The sequence below is a fragment of the Oncorhynchus keta genome, unplaced genomic scaffold (genome assembly GCF_023373465.1).
Source record: "Oncorhynchus keta strain PuntledgeMale-10-30-2019 unplaced genomic scaffold, Oket_V2 Un_contig_7176_pilon_pilon, whole genome shotgun sequence".
Classification (NCBI taxonomy): domain Eukaryota; kingdom Metazoa; phylum Chordata; class Actinopteri; order Salmoniformes; family Salmonidae; genus Oncorhynchus; species Oncorhynchus keta.
In genome coordinates, this window is record NW_026289303.1 from 46,738 (window position 1) to 73,837 (window position 27,100).

Below are 27,100 nucleotides of genomic sequence, written 5' to 3' on the forward strand. Positions count from 1 at the left end.
ATCAGTGAGGTGAGACCATAGAACCCTTTGAAACCCATGTCATCAGTGAGGTGAGACCATAGAACCCTTTGAAACCCATGTCATCAGTGAGGGGAGACCATAGAACCCTTTGAAACCAATTTATTCAGTGAGGGGAGACTATAGAACCCTTTGGAACCCATGTCATCAGTGAGGGGAGACCATAGAACCCTTTGAAACCAATGTATTCAGTGAGGGGAGACCATAGAACCCTTTGAAACCAATTGAATCAGTGAGGGGAGACCATAGAACCCGTTGAAACCCATGTCATCAGTGAGGAGAGACCATAGAACCCTTTGAAACCCAAGTCATCAGTGAGGTGAGACCATAGAACCCTTTGAAACCAATTTAAGCAGTGAGGGGAGACCATAGAACCCTTTGAAACCAATTTAAGCAGTGAGGGGAGACCATAGAACCCTTTGAAACCCATGTCATCAGTGAGGTGAGACCATAGAACCCTTTGAAACCCATGACATCAGTGAGGAGAGACCATAGAACCCTTTGAAACCCATGTCATCAGTGAGGTGAGACCATAGAACCCTTTGGAACCCATGTCATCAGGGAGGTGAGGCTATAGAACCCTTTGAAACCCATGTCATCAGTGAGGTGAGACCATAGAACCCTTTGAAACCCATGTCATCAGTGAGGTGAGACCATAGAACCCTTTGAAACCCATGTCATCAGTGAGGGAGACCATAGAACCCTTTGAAACCAATTTAATCAGTGAGGTGAGGCCATAGAACCCTTTGGAACCCATGTAATCAGTGAGGTGAGACCATAGAACCCTTTGAAACCCATGTCATCAGTGAGGGAGACCATAGAACCCTTTGAAACCAATTTATTCAGTGGGGAGACTATAGAACCCTTTTGAACCCATGTCATCAGTGAGGGGAGACCATAGAACCCTTTGAAACCAATTTATTCAGTGAGGGAGACCATAGAACCCTTTGAAACCAATTGAATCAGTGAGGGAGACCATAGAACCCTTTGAAACCCATGTCATCAGTGAGGAGAGACCATAGAACCCTTTGAAACCCATGTTATCAGTGAGGTGAGACCATAAAACCCTTTGAAACCCATGTCATCAGGGAGGTGAGACCATAAAACCCTTTGAAACCCATGTCATCAGGGAGATGAGACCATAGAACCCTTTGAAACCAATTTAATCAGTGAGGTGAGACCATAGAACCCTTTGAAACCAATTTAATCAGTGAGGTGAGACCATAGAACCCTTTGAAACCAATTTAATCAGTGAGGTGAGACCATAGAACCCTTTGAAACCCATGTCATCAGTGAGGTGAGACCATAGAACCCTTTGAAACCAATTTAATCAGTGAGGTGAGACCATAGAACCCTTTGAAACCAATTTAATCAGTGAGGTGAGACCATAGAACCCTTTGAAATCCATGTCATCAGTGAGGTGAGACCATAGAACCCTTTGAAACCAATTTAATCAGTGAGATGAGACCATAGAACCCTTTGAAACCAATTAATCAGTGAGGTGAGACCATAGAACCCTTTGAAACCAATTGAATCAGTGAGGGAGACCATAGAACCCTTTGAAACCAATTTATTCAGTGAGGGAGACTATAGAACCCTTTGAAACCAATTTAATCAGTGAGGTGAGGCCATAGAACCCTTTGGAACCCATGTAATCAGTGAGGTGAGACCATAGAACCCTTTGAAACCCATGTCATCAGTGAGGGAGACCATAGAACCCTTTGAAACCAATTTATTCAGTGAGGGGAGACTATAGAACCCTTTGAAACCAATTGAATCAGTGAGGGGAGACCATAGAACCCTTTGAAACCAATTTATTCAGTGAGGGGAGACTATAGAACCCTTTGAAACCAATGTAATCAGTGAGGTGAGACCATAGAACCCTTTGGAACCCATGTCATCAGTGAGGGGAGACCATAGAACCCTTTGAAATCCATGTCATCGGTGAGGTGAGACCATAGAACCCTTTGAAACCAATTTAATCAGTGAGGTGAGACCATAGAACCCTTTGAAACCAATTTAATCAGTGAGGTGAGACCATAGAATCCTTTGAAACCCATGTCATCAGTGAGGTGAGACCATAGAACCCTTTGGAACCAATGTAATCAGTGAGGTGAGACCATAGAACCCTTTGGAACCCATGTCATCAGTGAGGGGAGACCATAGAACCCTTTGGAACCCATGTCATCAGTGAGGGGAGACCATAGAACCCTTTGAAACCAATTTATTCAGTGAGGGGAGACCATAGAACCCTTTGAAACCAATTTATTCAGTGAGTGGAGACCATAGAACCCTTTGAAACCCATGTCATCAGAGAGGAGAGACCATAGAACCCTTTGAAACCCATGTCATCAGTGAGGTGAGACCATAAAACCCTTTGAAACCCATGTCATCAGGGAGGTGAGACCATAGAACCCTTTGAAACCAATTTAATCAGTGAGGTGAGACCATAGAACCCTTTGAAACCAATTTAATCAGTGAGGTGAGACCATAGAACCCTTTGAAATCCATGTCATCAGTGAGGTGAGACCATAGAACCCTTTGAAACCAATTTAATCAGTGAGATGAGACCATAGAACCCTTTGAAACCAATTTAATCAGTGAGGTGAGACCATAGAACCCTTTGAAACCCATGTCATCAGTGAGGTGAGACCATAGAACCCTTTGGAACCCATGTAATCAGTGAGGTGAGACCATAAAACCCTTTGAAACCCATGTCATCAGTGTGGGGAGACCATAGAACCCTTTGAAACCAATTTATTCAGTGAGGGGAGACCATAGAACCCTTTGAAACCAATTGAATCAGTGAGGGGAGACCATAGAACCCTTTGAAACCAATTTATTCAGTGAGGGGAGACTATAGAACCCTTTGAAACCAATGTAATCAGTGAGGTGAGACCATAGAACCCTTTGGAACCCATGTCATCAGTGAGGTGAGACCATAGAACCCTTTGAAACCCATGTCATCAGTGAGGGAGACCATAGAACCCTTTGAAACCAATTTAATCAGTGAGGGGAGACCATAGAACCCTTTGAAACCAATTTAAACAGTGAGGGGAGACCATAGAACCCTTTGAAACCCATGTCATCAGTGAGGTGAGACCATAGAACCCTTTGAAACCAATTTAAGCAGTGAGGGGAGACCATAGAACCCTTTGAAACCAATTTAAGCAGTGAGGGGAGACCATAGAACCCTTTGAAACCCATGTCATCAGTGAGGTGAGACCATAGAACCCTTTGGAACCCATGTCATCAGGGAGGTGAGACCATAGAACCCTTTGGAACCCATGTCATCAGGGAGGTGAGGCTATAGAACCCTTTGAAACCCATGTCATCAGTGAGGTGATACCATAGAACCCTTTGAAACCCATGTCATCAGTGAGGTGAGACCATAGAACCCTTTGAAACCCATGTCATCAGTGAGGTGAGACCATAGAACCCTTTGAAACCCATGTCATCAGTGAGGGGAGACCATAGAACCCTTTGAAACCAATTTAATAAGTGAGGGGAGACCATAGAACCCTTTGAAACCAATTTAATCAGTGAGGTGAGACCATAGAACCCTTTGAAACCCATGTCATCAGTGAGGTGAGACCATAGAACCCTTTGAAACCCATGTCATCAGTGAGGGAGACCATAGAACCCTTTGAAACCAATTTAATCAGTGAGGGAGACCATAGAACCCTTTGAAACCAATTTAATCAGTGAGGTGAGATCATAGAACCCTTTGAAACCCATGTCATCAGTGAGGTGAGACCATAGAACCCTTTGAAACCAATGTATTCAGTGAGGGAGACCATATAACCCTTTGGAACCCATGTCATCAGTGAGGAGAGACCATAGAACCCTTTGAAACCCATGTCATCAGTGAGGAGAGACCATAGAACCCTTTGAAACCAATTTAATCAGTGAGGTGAGACCATAGAACCCTTTGAAACCCATGTCATCAGTGAGGTGAGACCATAAAACCCTTTGAAACCAATTTAATCAGTGAGGGGAGACCATAGAACCCATGTCATCAGTGAGGTGAGACCATAGAACCCATGTAATCAGTGAGGTGAGACCATAGAACCCTTTGGAACCCATGTAATCAGTGAGGTGAGACCATAAAACCCTTTGAAACCCATGTCATCAGTGAGGGGAGACCATAGAACCCTTTGAAACCAATTTATTCAGTGAGGGGAGACCATAGAACCCTTTGAAACCAATTGAATCAGTGAGGGAGACCATAGAACCCTTTGAAACCAATTTATCAGTGAGGTGAGACCATAGAACCCTTTGAAACCAATTTAATCAGTGAGGTGAGACCATAGAACCCTTTGGAACCCATGTAATCAGTGAGGTGAGACCATAGAACCCTTTGAAACCCATGTCTTCAGTGAGGGGAGACCATAGAACCCTTTGAAACCAATTTATTCAGTGAGGGAGACATAGAACCCTTTGAAACCAATTGAATCAGTGAGGGAGACCATAGAACCCTTTGAAACCAATTTATTCAGTGAGGGAGACTATAGAACCCTTTGAAACCAATGTAATCAGTGAGGTGAGACCATAGAACCCTTTGGAACCCATGTCATCAGTGAGGGAGACCATAAAACCCTTTGAAATCCAGTGAGGTGAGACCATAGAACCCTTTGAAACCAATTTAATCAGTGAGGTGAGACCATAGAACCCTTTGAAACCAATTTAATCAGTGAGGTGAGACCATAGAATCCTTTGAAACCCATGTCATCAGTGAGGTGAGACCATAGAACCCTTTGAACCAATGTAATCAGTGAGGTGAGACCATAGAACCCTTTGGAACCCATGTCATCAGTGAGGGAGACCATAGAACCCTTTGGAACCCATGTCATCAGTGAGGGGAGACCATAGAACCCTTTGAAACCAATTTATTCAGTGAGGGGAGACCATAGAACCCTTTGAAACCAATTTATTCAGTGAGTGGAGACCATAGAACCCTTTGAAACCCATGTCATCAGAGAGGAGAGACCATAGAACCCTTTGAAACCCATGTCATCAGTGAGGTGAGACCATAGAACCCTTTGAAACCAATTTATTCAGTGAGGGGAGACCATAGAACCCTTTGAAACCAATTTATTCAGTGAGTGGAGACCATAGAACCCTTTGAAACCCATGTCATCAGAGAGGAGAGACCATAGAACCCTTTGGAACCCATGTCATCAGTGAGGGGAGACCATAGAACCCTTTGGAACCCATGTCATCAGTGAGGGGAGACCATAGAACCCTTTCAAACCAATTTATTCAGTGAGTGGAGACCATAGAACCCTTTGAAACCAATTTAATCAGTGAGGTGAGACCATAGAACCCTTTGAAATCCATGTCATCAGTGAGGTGAGACCATAGAACCCTTTGAAACCAATTTAATCAGTGAGATGAGACCATAGAACCCTTTGAAACCAATTTAATCAGTGAGGTGAGACCATAGAACCCTTTGAAACCCATGTCATCAGTGAGGTGAGACCATAGAACCCTTTGGAACCCATGTAATCAGTGAGGTGAGACCATAAAACCCTTTGAAACCCATGTCATCAGTGTGGGGAGACCATAGAACCCTTTGAAACCAATTTATTCAGTGAGGGAGACCATAGAACCCTTTGAAACCAATTGAATCAGTGAGGGAGACCATAGAACCCTTTGAAACCAATTTATCAGTGAGGGAGACTATAGAACCCTTTGAAACCAATTTAATCAGTGAGGGAGACCATAGAACCCTTTGAAACCAATTTAATCAGTGAGGGGAGACCATAGAACCCTTTGAAACCCATGTCATCAGTGAGGTGAGACCATAGAACCCTTTGAAACCAATTTAAGCAGTGAGGGGAGACCATAGAACCCTTTGAAACCAATTTAAGCAGTGAGGGGAGACCATAGAACCCTTTGAAACCCATGTCATCAGTGAGGTGAGACCATAGAACCCTTTGAAACCCATGACATCAGTGAGGAGAGACCATAGAACCATTTGGAACCCATGTCATCAGTGAGGTGATACCATAGAACCCTTTGAAACCCATGTCATCAGTGAGGTGAGACCATAGAACCCTTTGAAACCCATGTCATCAGTGAGGGGAGACCATAGAACCCTTTGAAACCAATTTAATAAGTGAGGGGAGACTATAGAACCCTTTGAAACCAATTTAATCAGTGAGGGGAGACCATAGAACCCTTTGAAACCAATTTAATCAGTGAGGGAGACCATAGAACCCTTTGAAACCCATGTCATCAGTGAGGTGAGACCATAGAACCCTTTGAAACCAATTTAAGCAGTGAGGGAGACCATAGAACCCTTTGAAACCAATTTAAGCAGTGAGGGGAGACCATAGAACCCTTTGAAACCCATGTCATCAGTGAGGTGAGACCATAGAACCCTTTGGAACCAATTTAATCAGTGAGGGAGACCATAGAACCCTTTGAAACCAATTTAATCAGTGAGGTGAGATCATAGAACCCTTTGAAACCCATGTCATCAGTGAGGTGAGACTATATAACCCTTTGAAACCAATGTATTCAGTGAGGGGAGACCATAGAACCCTTTGGAACCCATGTCATCAGTGAGGAGAGACCATAGAACCCTTTGAAACCCATGTCATCAGTGAGGAGAGACCATAGAACCCTTTGAAACCAATTTAATCAGTGAGGTGAGACCATAGAACCCTTTGAAACCCATGTCATCAGTGAGGTGAGACCATAGAACCCTTTGAAACCAATTTAATCAGTGAGGTGAGACCATAGAACCCAATTTAATCAGTGAGGTGAGACCATAGAACCCTTTGAAATCCATGTCATCAGTGAGGTGAGACCATAGAACCCTTTGAAACCAATTTAATCAGTGAGATGAGACCATAGAACCCTTTGAAACCAATTTAATCAGTGAGGTGAGACCATAGAACCCTTTGAAACCCATGTCATCAGTGAGGTGAGACCATAGAACCCTTTGGAACCCATGTAATCAGTGAGGTGAGACCATAAAACCCTTTGAAACCCATGTCATCAGTGGGGAGACCATAGAACCCTTTGAAACCAATTTATTCAGTGAGGGGAGACCATAGAACCCTTTGAAACCAATTGAATCAGTGAGGGGAGACCATAGAACCCTTTGAAACCAATTTATTCAGTGAGGGGAGACTATAGAACCCTTTGAAACCAATGTAATCAGTGAGGTGAGACCATAGAACCCTTTGAAACCCATGTCATCAGTGAGGTGAGACCATAGAACCCTTTGAAACCCATGTCATCAGTGAGGGAGACCATAGAACCCTTTGAAACCAATTTAATCAGTGAGGGAGACCATAGAACCCTTTGAAACCAATTTAAGCAGTGAGGGGAGACCATAGAACCCTTTGAAACCAATGTAATCAGTGAGGGAGACCATAGAACCCTTTGAAACCCATGTCATCAGTGAGGTGAGACCATAGAACCCTTTGAAACCCATGACATCAGTGAGGAGAGACCATAGAACCCTTTGAAACCCATGTCATCAGTGAGGTGAGACCATAGAACCCTTTGGAACCCATGTCATCAGGAGGTGAGGCTATAGAACCCTTTGAAACCCATGTCATCAGTGAGGTGATACCATAGAACCCTTTGAAACCCATGTCATCAGTGAGGTGAGACCATAGAACCCTTTGAAACCCATGTCATCAGTGAGGTGAGACCATAGAACCCTTTGAAACCCATGTCATCAGTGAGGGGAGACCATAGAACCCTTTGAAACCAATTTAATCAGTGAGGGAGACCATAGAACCCTTTGAAACCAATTTAATCAGTGAGGTGAGATCATAGAACCCTTTGAAACCCATGTCATCAGTGAGGTGAGACTATAGAACCCTTTGAAACCCATGTCATCAGTGAGGGGAGACCATAGAACCCTTTGAAACCAATTTAATCAGTGAGGGGAGACCATAGAACCCTTTGAAACCAATTTAATCAGTGAGGTGAGATCATAGAACCCTTTGAAACCCATGTCATCAGTGAGGTGAGACTATATAACCCTTTGAAACCAATGTATTCAGTGAGGGGAGACCATATAACCCTTTGGAACCCATGTCATCAGTGAGGAGAGACCATAGAACCCTTTGAAACCCATGTCATCAGTGAGGAGAGACCATAGAACCCTTTGAAACCAATTTAATCAGTGAGGTGAGACCATAGAACCCTTTGAAACCCATGTCATCAGTGAGGTGAGACCATAAAACCCTTTGAAACCAATTTAATCAGTGAGGGGAGACCATAGAACCCATGTCATCAGTGAGGTGAGACCATAGAACCCATGTAATCAGTGAGGTGAGACCATAGAACCCATGTAATCAGTGAGGTGAGACCATAGAACCATTTGGAACCCATGTCATCAGAGAGGTGAGACCATAGAACCCTTTGGAACCCATGTCATCAGTGAGGTGAGACCATAGAACCCTTTGAAACCAATTTAATCAGTGAGATGAGACCATAGAACCCTTTGAAACCAATTTAATCAGTGAGGTGAGACCATAGAACCCTTTGAAACCCATGTCATCAGTGAGGTGAGACCATAGAACCCTTTGGAACCCATGTAATCAGTTAGGTGAGACCATAAAACCCTTTGAAACCCATGTCATCAGTGAGGGGAGACCATAGAACCCTTTGAAACCAATTTATTCAGTGAGGGGAGAACATAGAACCCTTTGAAACCAATTGAATCAGTGAGGGGAGACCATAGAACCCTTTGAAACCAATTTATTCAGTGAGGGGAGACTATAGAACCCTTTGAAACCAATTGAATCAGTGAGGGGAGACCATAGAACCCTTTGAAACCAATTTATTCAGTGAGGGGAGACTATAGAACCCTTTGAAACCAATGTAATCAGTGAGGTGAGACCATAGAACCCTTTGGAACCCATGTCATCAGTGAGGGGAGACCATAGAACCCTTTGAAATCCATGTCATCGGTGAGGTGAGACCATAGAACCCTTTGAAACCAATTTAATCAGTGAGGTGAGACCATAGAACCCTTTGAAACCAATTTAATCAGTGAGGTGAGACCATAGACCCTTTGAAACCCATGTCATCAGTGAGGTGAGACCATAGAACCCTTTGGAACCAATGTAATCAGTGAGGTGAGACCATAGAACCCTTTGGAACCCATGTCATCAGTGAGGGAGACCATAGAACCCTTTGAAACCCATGTCATCAGTGAGGGAGACCATAGAACCCTTTGATTTAAGCAGTGAGGGAGACCATAGAACCCTTTGAAACCCATGTCATCAGTGAGGTGAGACCATAGAACCCTTTGAAACATCAGTGAGGAGAGACCATAGAACCATTTGGAACCCATTTAATCAGTGAGGTGAGACCATAGAACCCTTTGAAACCCATGTCATCAGTGAGGTGAGACCATAGAACCCTTTGAAACCCATGTCATCAGTGAGGGAGACCATAGAACCCTTTGAAACCAATTTAATCAGTGAGGAGACCATAGAACCCTTTGAAACCAATTTAATCAGTGAGGGGAGACCATAGAACCCTTTGAAACCAATTTAATCAGTGAGGGAGACCATAGAACCCTTTGAAACCCATGTCATCAGTGAGGTGAGACCATAGAACCCTTTGAAACCAATGTCATCAGTGAGGGGAGACCATAGAACCCTTTGAAACCCATGTCATCAGTGAGGTGAGACCATAGAACCCTTTGAAACCAATTTAATCAGTGAGGGAGACCATAGAACCCTTTGAAACCAATTTAATCAGTGAGGTGAGACCATAGAACCCTTTGAAACCCATGTCATCAGTGAGGTGAGACTATATAACCCTTTGAAACCAATGTATTCAGTGAGGGGAGACCATAGAACCCTTTGGAACCCATGTCATCAGTGAGGGAGACCATAGAACCCTTTGAAACCCATGTCATCAGTGAGGAGAGACCATAGAACCCTTTGAAACCAATTTAATCAGTGAGGTGAGACCATAGAACCCTTTGAAACCCATGTCATCAGTGAGGTGAGACCATAGAACCCTTTGAAACCAATTTAATCAGTGAGGTGAGACCATAGAACCCTTTGAAACCAATTTAATCAGTGAGGTGAGACCATAGAACCCTTTGAAATCCATGTCATCAGTGAGGTGAGACCATAGAACCCTTTGAAACCAATTTAATCAGTGAGGTGAGACCATAGAACCCTTTGAAACCAATTTAATCAGTGAGGTGAGACCATAGAACCCTTTGAAACCCATGTCATCAGTGAGGTGAGACCATAAAACCCTTTGAAACCAATTTAATCAGTGAGGTGAGAACCATGTCAGAACCATAGAACCCTTTGAAACCAATGTAATCAGTGAGGTGAGACCATAGAACCATTTGGAACCCATGTCATCAGTGAGGTGAGACCATAGAACCCTTTGAAACCCATGTCATCAGTGAGGTGAGACCATAGAACCCTTTGAAACCAATTTAATCAGTGAGATGAGACCATAGAACCCTTTGAAACCAATTTAATCAGTGAGGTGAGACCATAGAACCCTTTGAAACCCATGTCATCAGTGAGGTGAGACCATAGAACCCTTTGGAACCCATGTAATCAGTGAGGTGAGAACCCTTTGAAACCCATGTCATCAGTGAGGGGAGACCATAGAACCCTTTGAAACCAATTTATTCAGTGAGGGGAGACCATAGAACCCTTTGAAACCAATTGAATCAGTGAGGGGAGACCATAGAACCCTTTGAAACCAATTTATTCAGTGAGGGAGACTATAGAACCCTTTGAAACCAATTGAATCAGTGAGGGAGACCATAGAACCCTTTGAAACCAATTTATTCAGTGAGGGAGACTATAGAACCCTTTGAAACCAATGTAATCAGTGAGGTGAGACCATAGAACCCTTTGGAACCCATGTCATCAGTGAGGGAGACCATAGAACCCTTGAAATCCATGTCATCAGTGAGGTGAGACCATAGAACCCTTTGAAACCAATTTAATCAGTGAGGTGAGACCATAGAACCCTTTGAAACCAATTTAATCAGTGAGGTGAGACCATAGAATCCTTTGAAACCCATGTCATCAGTGAGGTGAGACCATAGAACCCTTTGGAACCAATGTAATCAGTGAGGTGAGACCATAGAACCCTTTGGAACCCATGTCATCAGTGAGGGGAGACCATAGAACCCTTTGGAACCCATGTCATCAGTGAGGGGAGACCATAGAACCCTTTGAAACCAATTTAAGCAGTGAGGGGAGACCATAGAACCCTTTGAAACCCATGTCATCAGTGAGGTGAGACCATAGAACCCTTTGAAACCCATGACATCAGTGAGGAGAGACCATAGAACCATTTGGAACCCATGTCATCAGTGAGGTGATACCATAGAACCCTTTGAAACCCATGTCATCAGTGAGGTGAGACCATAGAACCCTTTGAAACCCATGTCATCAGTGAGGGGAGACCATAGAACCCTTTGAAACCAATTTAATAAGTGAGGGGAGACTATAGAACCCTTTGAAACCAATTTAATCAGTGAGGGGAGACCATAGAACCCTTTGAAACCAATTTAAGCAGTGAGGGGAGACCATAGAACCCTTTGAAACCCATGTCATCAGTGAGGTGAGACCATAGAACCCTTTGAAACCAATTTAAGCAGTGAGGGGAGACCATAGAACCCTTTGAAACCAATTTAAGCAGTGAGGGGAGACCATAGAACCCTTTGAAACCCATGTCATCAGTGAGGTGAGACCATAGAACCCTTTGGAACCAATTTAATCAGTGAGGGGAGACCATAGAACCCTTTGAAACCAATTTAATCAGTGAGGTGAGATCATAGAACCCTTTGAAACCCATGTCATCAGTGAGGTGAGACTATATAACCCTTTGAAACCAATGTATTCAGTGAGGGGAGACCATAGAACCCTTTGGAACCCATGTCATCAGTGAGGAGAGACCATAGAACCCTTTGAAACCCATGTCATCAGTGAGGAGAGACCATAGAACCCTTTGAAACCAATTTAATCAGTGAGGTGAGACCATAGAACCCTTTGAAACCCATGTCATCAGTGAGGTGAGACCATAGAACCCTTTGAAACCAATTTAATCAGTGAGGTGAGACCATAGAACCCTTTGAAACCAATTTAATCAGTGAGGTGAGACCATAGAACCCTTTGAAATCCATGTCATCAGTGAGGTGAGACCATAGAACCCTTTGAAACCAATTTAATCAGTGAGATGAGACCATAGAACCCTTTGAAACCAATTTAATCAGTGAGGTGAGACCATAGAACCCTTTGAAACCCATGTCATCAGTGAGGTGAGACCATAGAACCCTTTGGAACCCATGTAATCAGTGAGGTGAGACCATAAAACCCTTTGAAACCCATGTCATCAGTGTGGGGAGACCATAGAACCCTTTGAAACCAATTTATTCAGTGAGGGGAGACCATAGAACCCTTTGAAACCAATTGAATCAGTGAGGGGAGACCATAGAACCCTTTGAAACCAATTTATTCAGTGAGGGGAGACTATAGAACCCTTTGAAACCAATGTAATCAGTGAGGTGAGACCATAGAACCCTTTGGAACCCATGTCATCAGTGAGGTGAGACCATAGAACCCTTTGGAACCCATGTCATCAGTGAGGGGAGACCATAGAACCCTTTGAAACCAATTTAATCAGTGAGGGGAGACCATAGAACCCTTTGAAACCAATTTAAGCAGTGAGGGGAGACCATAGAACCCTTTGAAACCCATGTCATCAGTGAGGTGAGACCATAGAACCCTTTGAAACCAATTTAAGCAGTGAGGGGAGACCATAGAACCCTTTGAAACCAATTTAAGCAGTGAGGGGAGACCATAGAACCCTTTGAAACCCATGTCATCAGTGAGGTGAGACCATAGAACCCTTTGAAACCCATGACATCAGTGAGGAGAGACCATAGAACCCTTTGAAACCCATGTCATCAGTGAGGTGAGACCATAGAACCCTTTGGAACCCATGTCATCAGGGAGGTGAGGCTATAGAACCCTTTGAAACCCATGTCATCAGTGAGGTGATACCATAGAACCCTTTGAAACCCATGTCATCAGTGAGGTGAGACCATAGAACCCTTTGAAACCCATGTCATCAGTGAGGTGAGACCATAGAACCCTTTGAAACCCATGTCATCAGTGAGGGGAGACCATAGAACCCTTTGAAACCAATTTAATAAGTGAGGGGAGACCATAGAACCCTTTGAAACCAATTTAATCAGTGAGGTGAGATCATAGAACCCTTTGAAACCCATGTCATCAGTGAGGTGAGACTATAGAACCCTTTGAAACCCATGTCATCAGTGAGGGGAGACCATAGAACCCTTTGAAACCAATTTAATCAGTGAGGGGAGACCATAGAACCCTTTGAAACCAATTTAATCAGTGAGGTGAGATCATAGAACCCTTTGAAACCCATGTCATCAGTGAGGTGAGACTATATAACCCTTTGAAACCAATGTATTCAGTGAGGGGAGACCATGTAACCCTTTGGAACCCATGTCATCAGTGAGGAGAGACCATAGAACCCTTTGAAACCCATGTCATCAGTGAGGAGAGACCATAGAACCCTTTGAAACCAATTTAATCAGTGAGGTGAGACCATAGAACCCTTTGAAACCCATGTCATCAGTGAGGTGAGACCATAAAACCCTTTGAAACCAATTTAATCAGTGAGGGGAGACCATAGAACCCATGTCATCAGTGAGGTGAGACCATAGAACCCATGTAATCAGTGAGGTGAGACCATAGAACCCATGTAATCAGTGAGGTGAGACCATAGAACCATTTGGAACCCATGTCATCAGAGAGGTGAGACCATAGAACCCTTTGGAACCCATGTCATCAGTGAGGTGAGACCATAGAACCCTTTGAAACCAATTTAATCAGTGAGATGAGACCATAGAACCCTTTGAAACCAATTTAATCAGTGAGGTGAGACCATAGAACCCTTTGAAACCCATGTCATCAGTGAGGTGAGACCATAGAACCCTTTGGAACCCATGTAATCAGTTAGGTGAGACCATAAAACCCTTTGAAACCCATGTCATCAGTGAGGGGAGACCATAGAACCCTTTGAAACCAATTTATTCAGTGAGGGGAGACCATAGAACCCTTTGAAACCAATTGAATCAGTGAGGGGAGACCATAGAACCCTTTGAAACCAATTTATTCAGTGAGGGGAGACTATAGAACCCTTTGAAACCAATTGAATCAGTGAGGGGAGACCATAGAACCCTTTGAAACCAATTTATTCAGTGAGGGGAGACTATAGAACCCTTTGGAACCCATGTCATCAGTGAGGGGAGACCATAGAACCCTTTGAAATCCATGTCATCGGTGAGGTGAGACCATAGAACCCTTTGAAACCAATTTAATCAGTGAGGTGAGACCATAGAACCCTTTGAAACCAATTTAATCAGTGAGGTGAGACCATAGAATCCTTTGAAACCCATGTCATCAGTGAGGTGAGACCATAGAACCCTTTGGAACCAATGTAATCAGTGAGGTGAGACCATAGAACCCTTTGGAACCCATGTCATCAGTGAGGGGAGACCATAGAACCCTTTGAAACCAATTTATTCAGTGAGTGGAGACCATAGAACCCTTTGAAACCCATGTCATCAGAGAGGAGAGACCATAGAACCCTTTGAAACCCATGTCATCAGTGAGGTGAGACCATAGAACCCTTTGAAACCAATTTATTCAGTGAGGGGAGACCATAGAACCCTTTGAAACCAATTTATTCAGTGAGTGGAGACCATAGAACCCTTTGAAACCCATGTCATCAGAGAGGAGAGACCATAGAACCCTTTGGAACCCATGTCATCAGTGAGGGGAGACCATAGAACCCTTTGGAACCCATGTCATCAGTGAGGGGAGACCATAGAACCCTTTGAAACCAATTTATTCAGTGAGTGGAGACCATAGAACCCTTTGAAATCCATGTCATCAGTGAGGTGAGACCATAGAACCCTTTGAAACCAATTTAATCAGTGAGATGAGACCATAGAACCCTTTGAAACCAATTTAATCAGTGAGGTGAGACCATAGAACCCTTTGAAACCCATGTCATCAGTGTGGGGAGACCATAGAACCCTTTGAAACCAATTTATTCAGTGAGGGGAGACCATAGAACCCTTTGAAACCAATTTATTCAGTGAGGGGAGACTATAGAACCCTTTGAAACCAATTTAATCAGTGAGGGGAGACCATAGAACCCTTTGAAACCCATGTCATCAGTGAGGTGAGACCATAGAACCCTTTGAAACCAATTTAAGCAGTGAGGGGAGACCATAGAACCCTTTGAAACCAATTTAAGCAGTGAGGGGAGACCATAGAACCCTTTGAAACCCATGTCATCAGTGAGGTGAGACCATAGAACCCTTTGAAACCCATGACATCAGTGAGGAGAGACCATAGAACCATTTGAAACCCATGTCATCAGTGAGGTGAGACCATAGAACCCTTTGAAACCCATGTCATCAGTGAGGTGAGACCATAGAACCCTTTGAAACCCATGTCATCAGTGAGGTGAGACCATAGAACCCTTTGAAACCCATGTCATCAGTGAGGGGAGACCATAGAACCCTTTGAAACCAATTTAATAAGTGAGGGGAGACCATAGAACCCTTTGAAACCAATTTAATCAGTGAGGTGAGATCATAGAACCCTTTGAAACCCATGTCATCAGTGAGGTGAGACTATAGAACCCTTTGAAACCCATGTCATCAGTGAGGGGAGACCATAGAACCCTTTGAAACCAATTTAATCAGTGAGGGAGACCATAGAACCCTTTGAAACCAATTTAATCAGTGAGGTGAGATCATAGAACCCTTTGAAACCCATGTCATCAGTGAGGTGAGACTATATAACCCTTTGAAACCAATGTATCAGTGAGGGGAGACCATAGAACCCTTTGGAACCCATGTCATCAGTGAGGAGAGACCATAGAACCCTTTGAAACCCATGTCATCAGTGAGGGAGACCATAGAACCCTTTGAAACCAATTTAATCAGTGAGGTGAGACCATAGAACCCTTTGAAACCCATGTCATCAGTGAGGTGAGACCATAAAACCCTTTGAAACCAATTTAATCAGTGAGGGAGACCATAGAGTCATCAGTGAGGTGAGACCATAGAACCCATGTAATCAGTGAGGTGAGACCATAGAACCATTTGGAACCCATGTCATCAGAGAGGTGAGACCATAGAACCCTTTGGAACCCATGTCATCAGTGAGGTGAGACCATAGAACCCTTTGAAACCAATTTAATCAGTGAGGTGAGACTATAGAACCCTTTGAAACCAATTTAATCAGTGAGGTGAGACCATAGAACCCTTTGAAACCAATTTAATCAGTGAGGTGAGACTATATAACCCATGTCATCAGTGAGGTGAGACCATAGAACCCTTTGGAACCCATGTCATCAGTGAGGTGAGACCATAGAACCCTTTGAAACCAATTTATTCAGTGAGGTGAGACTATAGAAGAACCAATTTAATCAGTGAGGTGAGACCATAGAACCCATGTCATCAGTGAGGTGAGACCATAGAACCCTTTGAAACCAATTTAATCAGTGAGGTGAGACCATAGAACCCTTTGAAACCCATGTCATCAGTGAGGAGAGACCATAGAACCCTTTGAAACCAATTTAATCAGTGAGGTGAGACCATAGAACCCTTTGAAACCCATGTCATCAGTGAGGTGAGACCATAGAACCCTTTGAAACCAATTTAATCAGTGAACCCATGTCATCAGTGAGGTGAGACCATAGAACCCATGTCATCAGTGAGGTGAGACCATAGAACCATTTGGAACCCATGTCATCAGTGAGGTGAGACCATAGAACCCTTTGAAACCAATTTATTCAGTGAGGTGAGACTATAGAACCCTTTGAAACCCATGTCATCAGTGAGGTGAGACCATAGAACCCTTTGAAACCAATTTAATCAGTGAGGTGAGACCATAGAACCCTTTGAAACCCATGTCATCAGTGAGGAGAGACCATAGAACCCTTTGAAACCAATTTAATCAGTGAGGTGAGACCATAGAACCCTTTGAAACCCATGTCATCAGTGAGGTGAGACCATAGAACCCTTTGGAACCCATGTCATCAGTGAGGGGAGACCATAGAACCCTTTGGAACCCATGTCATCAGTGAGGGGAGACCATAGAACCCTTTGAAACCAATTTAAGCAGTGAGGGGAGACCATAGAACCCTTTGAAACCCATGTCATCAGTGAGGTGAGACCATAGAACCCTTTGAAACCCATGACATCAGTGAGGAGAGACCATAGAACCATTTGGAACCCATGTCATCAGTGAGGTGATACCATAGAACCCTTTGAAACCCATGTCATCAGTGAGGTGAGACCATAGAACCCTTTGAAACCCATGTCATCAGTGAGGGAGACCATAGAACCCTTTGAAACCAATTTAATAAGTGAGGGAGACTATAGAACCCTTTGAAACCAATTTAATCAGTGAGGGAGACCATAGAACCCTTTGAAACCAATTTCAGTGAGGGGAGACCATAGAACCCTTTGAAACCCATGTCATCAGTGAGGTGAGACCATAGAACCCTTTGAAACCAATTTAAGCAGTGAGGGGAGACCATAGAACCCTTTGAAACCAATTTAAGCAGTGAGGGGAGACCATAGAACCCTTTGAAACCCATGTCATCAGTGAGGTGAGACCATAGAACCCTTTGGAACCAATTTAATCAGTGAGGGGAGACCATAGAACCCTTTGAAACCAATTTAATCAGTGAGGTGAGATCATAGAACCCTTTGAAACCCATGTCATCAGTGAGGTGAGACTATATAACCCTTTGAAACCAATGTATTCAGTGAGGGGAGACCATAGAACCCTTTGGAACCCATGTCATCAGTGAGGAGAGACCATAGAACCCTTTGAAACCCATGTCATCAGTGAGGAGAGACCATAGAACCCTTTGAAACCAATTTAATCAGTGAGGTGAGACCATAGAACCCTTTGAAACCCATGTCATCAGTGAGGTGAGACCATAGAACCCTTTGAAACCAATTTAATCAGTGAGGTGAGACCATAGAACCCTTTGAAACCAATTTAATCAGTGAGGTGAGACCATAGAACCCTTTGAAATCCATGTCATCAGTGAGGTGAGACCATAGAACCCTTTGAAACCAATTTAATCAGTGAGATGAGACCATAGAACCCTTTGAAACCAATTTAATCAGTGAGGTGAGACCATAGAACCCTTTGAAACCCATGTCATCAGTGAGGTGAGACCATAGAACCCTTTGGAACCCATGTAATCAGTGAGGTGAGACCATAAAACCCTTTGAAACCCATGTCATCAGTGTGGGGAGACCATAGAACCCTTTGAAACCAATTTATTCAGTGAGGGGAGACCATAGAACCCTTTGAAACCAATTGAATCAGTGAGGGAGACCATAGAACCCTTTGAAACCAATTTATTCAGTGAGGGGAGACTATAGAACCCTTTGAAACCAATGTAATCAGTGAGGTGAGACCATAGAACCCTTTGGAACCCATGTCATCAGTGAGGTGAGACCATAGAACCCTTTGGAACCCATGTCATCAGTGAGGGAGACCATAGAACCCTTTGAAACCAATTTAATCAGTGAGGGAGACCATAGAACCCTTTGAAACCAATTTAAGCAGTGAGGGAGACCATAGAACCCTTTGAAACCCATGTCATCAGTGAGGTGAGACCATAGAACCCTTTGAAACCAATTTAAGCAGTGAGGGGAGACCATAGAACCCTTTGAAACCAATTTAAGCAGTGAGGGGAGACCATAGAACCCTTTGAAACCCATGTCATCAGTGAGGTGAGACCATAGAACCCTTTGAAACCCATGACATCAGTGAGGAGAGACCATAGAACCCTTTGAAACCCATGTCATCAGTGAGGTGAGACCATAGAACCCTTTGGAACCCATGTCATCAGGGAGGTGAGGCTATAGAACCCTTTGAAACCCATGTCATCAGTGAGGTGATACCATAGAACCCTTTGAAACCCATGTCATCAGTGAGGTGAGACCATAGAACCCTTTGAAACCCATGTCATCAGTGAGGTGAGACCATAGAACCCTTTGAAACCCATGTCATCAGTGAGGGGAGACCATAGAACCCTTTGAAACCAATTTAATAAGTGAGGGAGACCATAGAACCCTTTGAAACCAATTTAATCAGTGAGGTGAGATCATAGAACCCTTTGAAACCCATGTCATCAGTGAGGTGAGACTATAGAACCCTTTGAAACCCATGTCATCAGTGAGGGGAGACCATAGAACCCTTTGAAACCAATTTAATCAGTGAGGGGAGACCATAGAACCCTTTGAAACCAATTTAATCAGTGAGGTGAGATCATAGAACCCTTTGAAACCCATGTCATCAGTGAGGTGAGACTATATAACCCTTTGAAACCAATGTATTCAGTGAGGGGAGACCATAGTAACCCTTTGGAACCCATGTCATCAGTGAGGAGAGACCATAGAACCCTTTGAAACCCATGTCATCAGTGAGGAGAGACCATAGAACCCTTTGAAACCAATTTAATCAGTGAGGTGAGACCATAGAACCCTTTGAAACCCATGTCATCAGTGAGGTGAGACCATAAAACCCTTTGAAACCAATTTAATCAGTGAGGGGAGACCATAGAACCCATGTCATCAGTGAGGTGAGACCATAGAACCCATGTAATCAGTGAGGTGAGACCATAGAACCCATGTAATCAGTGAGGTGAGACCATAGAACCATTTGGAACCCATGTCATCAGAGAGGTGAGACCATAGAACCCTTTGGAACCCATGTCATCAGTGAGGTGAGACCATAGAACCCTTTGAAACCAATTTAATCAGTGAGATGAGACCATAGAACCCTTTGAAACCAATTTAATCAGTGAGGTGAGACCATAGAACCCTTTGAAACCCATGTCATCAGTGAGGTGAGACCATAGAACCCTTTGGAACCCATGTAATCAGTTAGGTGAGACCATAAAACCCTTTGAAACCCATGTCATCAGTGAGGGGAGACCATAGAACCCTTTGAAACCAATTTATTCAGTGAGGGGAGACCATAGAACCCTTTGAAACCAATTGAATCAGTGAGGGAGACCATAGAACCCTTTGAAACCAATTTATTCAGTGAGGGAGACTATAGAACCCTTTGAAACCAATTGAATCAGTGAGGGGAGACCATAGAAGAAACCAATTTATTCAGTGAGGGGAGACTATAGAACCCTTTGGAACCCATGTCATCAGTGAGGGGAGACCATAGAACCCTTTGAAACCCATGTCATCAGTGAGGTGAGACCATAGAACCCTTTGAAACCAATTTAATCAGTGAGGTGAGACCATAGAACCCTTTGAAACCAATTTAATCAGTGAGGTGAGACCATAGAATCCTTTGAAACCCATGTCATCAGTGAGGTGAGACCATAGAACCCTTTGGAACCAATGTAATCAGTGAGGTGAGACCATAGAACCCTTTGGAACCCATGTCATCAGTGAGGGAGACCATAGAACCCTTTGAAACCAATTTAATCAGTGAGTAGAGACCATAGAACCCTTTGAAACCCATGTCATCAGAGAGGAGAGACCATAGAACCCTTTGAAACCCATGTCATCAGTGAGGTGAGACCATAGAACCCTTTGAAACCAATTTATTCAGTGAGGGGAGACCATAGAACCCTTTGAAACCAATTTATTCAGTGAGTGGAGACCATAGAACCCTTTGAAACCCATGTCATCAGAGAGGAGAGACCATAGAACCCTTTGGAACCCATGTCATCAGTGAGGGGAGACCATAGAACCCTTTGGAACCCATGTCATCAGTGAGGGGAGACCATAGAACCCTTTGAAACCAATTTATTCAGTGAGTGGAGACCATAGAACCCTTTGAAATCCATGTCATCAGTGAGGTGAGACCATAGAACCCTTTGAAACCAATTTAATCAGTGAGATGAGACCATAGAACCCTTTGAAACCAATTTAATCAGTGAGGTGAGACCATAGAACCCTTTGAAACCCATGTCATCAGTGAGGTGAGACCATAGAACCCTTTGGAACCCATGTAATCAGTGAGGTGAGACCATAAAACCCTTTGAAACCCATGTCATCAGTGAGGGGAGACCATAGAACCCTTTGAAACCAATTTATTCAGTGAGGGGAGACCATAGAACCCTTTGAAACCAATTGAATCAGTGAGGGGAGACCATAGAACCCTTTGAAACCAATTTAATCAGTGAGGGGAGACTATAGAACCCTTTGAAACCAATTTAATCAGTGAGGGAGACCATAGAACCCTTTGAAACCAATTTAAGCAGTGAGGGGAGACCATAGAACCCTTTGAAACCCATGTCATCAGTGAGGTGAGACCATAGAACCCTTTGAAACCAATTTAATCAGTGAGGGGAGACCATAGAACCCTTTGAAACCAATTTAAGCAGTGAGGGGAGACCATAGAACCCTTTGAAACCCATGTCATCAGTGAGGTGAGACCATCATGACATCAGTGAGGTGAGACCATAGAACCATTTGGAACCCATGTCATCAGTGAGGTGATACCATAGAACCCTTTGAAACCCATGTCATCAGTGAGGTGAGACCATAGAACCCTTTGAAACCCATGTCATCAGTGAGGTGAGACCATAGAACCCTTTGAAACCCATGTCATCAGTGAGGGGAGACCATAGAACCCTTTGAAACCAATTTAATAAGTGAGGGGAGACCATAGAACCCTTTGAAACCAATTTAATCAGTGAGGTGAGATCATAGAACCCTTTGAAACCCATGTCATCAGTGAGGTGAGACTATAGAACCCTTTGAAACCCATGTCATCAGTGAGGGGAGACCATAGAACCCTTTGAAACCAATTTAATCAGTGAGGGGAGACCATAGAACCCTTTGAAACCAATTTAATCAGTGAGGTGAGATCATAGAACCCTTTGAAACCCATGTCATCAGTGAGGTGAGACTATATAACCCTTTGAAACCAATGTATTCAGTGAGGGGAGACCATAGAACCCTTTGGAACCCATGTCATCAGTGAGGAGAGACCATAGAACCCTTTGAAACCCATGTCATCAGTGAGGAGAGACCATAGAACCCTTTGAAACCAATTTAATCAGTGAGGTGAGACCATAGAACCCTTTGAAACCCATGTCATCAGTGAGGTGAGACCATAAAACCCTTTGAAACCAATTTAATCAGTGAGGGGAGACCATAGAACCCATGTCATCAGTGAGGTGAGACCATAGAACCCATGTAATCAGTGAGGTGAGACCATAGAACCATTTGGAACCCATGTCATCAGAGAGGTGAGACCATAGAACCCTTTGGAACCCATGTCATCAGTGAGGTGAGACCATAGAACCCTTTGAAACCAATTTAATCAGTGAGGTGAGACTATAGAACCCTTTGAAACCCATGTCATCAGTGAGGTGAGACCATAGAACCCGTTGAAACCAATTTAATCAGTGAGGTGAGACTATAGAACCCTTTGAAACCAATTTAATCAGTGAGGTGAGACCATAGAACCCTTTGAAACCAATTTAATCAGTGAGGTGAGACTATATAACCCATGTCATCAGTGAGGTGAGACCATAGAACCCTTTGGAACCCATGTCATCAGTGAGGTGAGACCATAGAACCCTTTGAAACCAATTTAATCAGTGAGGTGAGACCATATAACCCTTTGAAACCCATGTCATCAGTGAGGTAAGACCATAGAACCCTTTGGAACCCATGTCATCAGTGAGGTGAGACCATAGAACCCTTTGAAACCAATTTAATCAGTGAGGTGAGACCATAGAACCCTTTGAAACCAATTTAATCAGTGAGGGGAGACCATATAACCCATGTAATCAGTGAGGTGAGACCATAGAACCATTTGGAACCCATGTCATCAGTGAGGTGAGACCATAGAACCCTTTGGAACCCATGTCATCAGTGAGGTGAGACCATAGAACCCTTTGAAACCAATTTATTCAGTGAGGTGAGACTATAGAACCCTTTGAAACCAATTTAATCGGTGAGGTGAGACCATAGAACCCATGTCATCAGGGAGGTGAGACCTTAGAACCCTTTGAAACCAATTTAATCAGTGAGGTGAGACCATAGAACCCTTTGAAACCCATGTCATCAGTGAGGAGAGACCATAGAACCCTTTGAAACCAATTTAATCAGTGAGGTGAGACCATAGAACCCTTTGAAACCCATGTCATCAGTGAGGTGAGACCATAGAACCCTTTGAAACCAATTTAATCAGTGAGGGGAGACCATAGAACCCATGTCATCAGTGAGGTGAGACCATAGAACCCATGTAATCAGTGAGGTGAGACCATAGAACCATTTGGAACCCATGTCATCAGTGAGGTGAGACCATAGAACCCTTTGGAACCCATGTCATCAGTGAGGTGAGACCATAGAACCCTTTGAAACCAATTTATTCAGTGAGGTGAGACTATAGAACCCTTTGAAACCAATTTAATCGGTGAGGTGAGACCATAGAACCCATGTCATCAGGGAGGTGAGACCTTAGAACCCTTTGAAACCAATTTAATCAGTGAGGTGAGACCATAGAACCCTTTGAAACCCATGTCATCAGTGAGGAGAGACCATAGAACCCTTTGAAACCAATTTAATCAGTGAGGTGAGACCATAGAACCCTTTGAAACCCATGTCATCAGTGAGGTGAGACCATAGAACCCTTTGAAACCAATTTAATCAGTGAGGGGAGACCATAGAACCCATGTCATCAGTGAGGTGAGACCATAGAACCCATGTAATCAGTGAGGTGAGACCATAGAACCATTTGGAACCCATGTCATCAGTGAGGTGAGACCATAGAATCCTTTGAAACCAATTTATTCAGTGAGGTGAGACCATAGAACCCGTTGAAACCAATTTAATCAGTGAGGTGAGACTATAGAACCCTTTGAAACCAATTTAATCAGTGAGGGGAGACCATAGAACCCTTTGAAACCAATTTAATCAGTGAGGTGAGACCATATAACCCATGTCATCAGTGAGGTGAGACCATAGAACCCTTTGGAACCCATGTCATCAGTGAGGTGAGACCATAGAACCCTTTGAAACCAATTTAATCAGTGAGGTGAGACCATAGAACCCTTTGAAACCAATGTAATCAGTGAGGTGAGACCATAGAACCCTTTGAAACCCATGTCATCAGTGAGGTGAGACCATAGAACCCTTTGAAACCAATTTAATCAGTGAGGTGAGACCATAGAACCCTTTGAAACCAATTTAATCAGTGAGGTGAGACCATAGAACCCTTTGAAACCCATGTCATCAGTGAGGTGAGACCATAGAACCCTTTGAAACCAATTTCATCAGTGAGGTGAGACCATAGAACCCTTTGAAACCAATTTATTCAGTGAGGTGGAGACCATAGAACCCTTTGAAACCCATGTCATCAGTGAGGTGAGACCATAGAACCCTTTGGAACCCATGTCATCAGTGAGGTGAGACCATAGAACCCTTTGAAACCCATGTCATCAGTGAGGGGAGACCATAGAACCCTTTGAAACCAATTTATTCAGTGAGGGAGACCATAGAACCCTTTGAAACCAATTTAATCAGTGAGGTGAGACCATAGAACCCTTTGAAACCCATGTCATCAGTGAGGTGAGACCATAGAACCCTTTGGAACCCATGTAATCAGTGAGGTGAGACCATAAAACCCTTTGAAACCCATGTCATCAGTGTGGGGAGACCATAGAACCCTTTGAAACCAATTTATTCAGTGAGGGGAGACCATAGAACCCTTTGAAACCAATTGAATCAGTGAGGGGAGACCATAGAACCCTTTGAAACCAATTTATTCAGTGAGGGGAGACTATAGAACCCTTTGAAACCAATTTAATCAGTGAGGGGAGACCATAGAACCCTTTGAAACCAATTTAAGCAGTGAGGGGAGACCATAGAACCCTTTGAAACCCATGTCATCAGTGAGGTGAGACCATAGAACCCTTTGAAACCAATTTAAGCAGTGAGGGGAGACCATAGAACCCTTTGAAACCAATTTAAGCAGTGAGGGGAGACCATAGAACCCTTTGAAACCCATGTCATCAGTGAGGTGAGACCATAGAACCCTTTGAAACCCATGACATCAGTGAGGAGAGACCATAGAACCATTTGGAACCCATGTCATCAGTGAGGTGATACCATAGAACCCTTTGAAACCCATGTCATCAGTGAGGTGAGACCATAGAACCCTTTGAAACCCATGTCATCAGTGAGGTGAGACCATAGAACCCTTTGAAACCCATGTCATCAGTGAGGGGAGACCATAGAACCCTTTGAAACCAATTTAATAAGTGAGGGGAGACCATAGAACCCTTTGAAACCAATTTAATCAGTGAGGTGAGATCATAGAACCCTTTGAAACCCATGTCATCAGTGAGGTGAGACTATAGAACCCTTTGAAACCCATGTCATCAGTGAGGGGAGACCATAGAACCCTTTGAAACCAATTTAATCAGTGAGGGGAGACCATAGAACCCTTTGAAACCAATTTAATCAGTGAGGTGAGATCATAGAACCCTTTGAAACCCATGTCATCAGTGAGGTGAGACTATATAACCCTTTGAAACCAATGTATTCAGTGAGGGGAGACCATAGAACCCTTTGGAACCCATGTCATCAGTGAGGAGAGACCATAGAACCCTTTGAAACCCATGTCATCAGTGAGGAGAGACCATAGAACCCTTTGAAACCAATTTAATCAGTGAGGTGAGACCATAGAACCCTTTGAAACCCATGTCATCAGTGAGGTGAGACCATAAACCCTTTGAAACCAATTTAATCAGTGAGGGGAGACCATAGAACCCATGTCATCAGTGAGGTGAGACCATAGAACCCATGTAATCAGTGAGGTGAGACCATAGAACCATTTGGAACCCATGTCATCAGTGAGGTGAGACCATAGAACCATTTGGAACCCATGTCATCAGTGAGAGACCATAGAACCCTTTGAAAGATTTATTCAGTGAGGTGAGACTATAGAACCCTTTGAAACCCATGTCATCAGTGAGGTGAGACCATAGAACCCTTTGAAACCAATTTAATCAGTGAGGTGAGACCATAGAACCCTTTGAAACCAATTTAATCAGTGAGGTGAGACCATAGAACCCTTTGAAACCAATTTAATCAGTGAGGTGAGACTATATAACCCATGTCATCAGTGAGGTGAGACCATAGAACCCTTTGGAACCCATGTCATCAGTGAGGTGAGACCATAGAACCCTTTGAAACCAATTTAATCAGTGAGGTGAGACCATATAACCCTTTGAAACCCATGTCATCAGTGAGGTAAGACCATAGAACCCTTTGGAACCCATGTCATCAGTGAGGTGAGACCATAGAACCCTTTGAAACCAATTTAATCAGTGAGGGGAGACCATAGAACCCATGTAATCAGTGAGGTGAGACCATAGAACCATTTGGAACCCATGTCATCAGTGAGGTGAGACCATAGAACCCTTTGGAACCCATGTCATCAGTGAGGTGAGACCATAGAACCCTTTGAAACCAATTTATTCAGTGAGGTGAGACTATAGAACCCTTTGAAACCAATTTAATCGGTGAGGTGAGACCATAGAACCCATGTCATCAGGGAGGTGAGACCTTAGAACCCTTTGAAACCAATTTAATCAGTGAGGTGAGACCATAGAACCCTTTGAAACCCATGTCATCAGTGAGGAGAGACCATAGAACCCTTTGAAACCAATTTAATCAGTGAGGTGAGACCATAGAACCCTTTGAAACCCATGTCATCAGTGAGGTGAGACCATAGAACCCTTTGAAACCAATTTAATCAGTGAGGGGAGACCATAGAACCCATGTCATCAGTGAGGTGAGACCATAGAACCCATGTAATCAGTGAGGTGAGACCATAGAACCATTTGGAACCCATGTCATCAGTGAGGTGAGACCATAGAACCCTTTGGAACCCATGTCATCAGTGAGGTGAGACCATAGAACCCTTTGAAACCAATTTATTCAGTGAGGTGAGACTATAGAACCCTTTGAAACCAATTTAATCGGTGA

The 27,100-nt window shown here is 43.6% G+C and overlaps 1 long non-coding RNA gene across 2 annotated transcripts; it reads left to right on the plus strand.

The window, feature by feature from the left end:
• Nucleotides 1-333: 333 nt before the first annotated feature.
• LOC127926212 (uncharacterized) lies at nucleotides 334-27,100 on the plus strand. 2 transcript variants are annotated; one of them, XR_008123578.1, is made up of 7 exons: nucleotides 335-542; nucleotides 3,279-3,565; nucleotides 7,807-7,970; nucleotides 17,795-18,081; nucleotides 19,677-19,738; nucleotides 22,902-24,030; nucleotides 26,209-27,100. It is a non-coding gene; the product is annotated as an uncharacterized LOC127926212 (long non-coding RNA). The 2 variants fall into 2 exon arrangements; XR_008123579.1 differs by lacking the exons at nucleotides 17,795-18,081; nucleotides 19,677-19,738 and having other exon boundaries at nucleotides 334-542; nucleotides 7,807-8,319.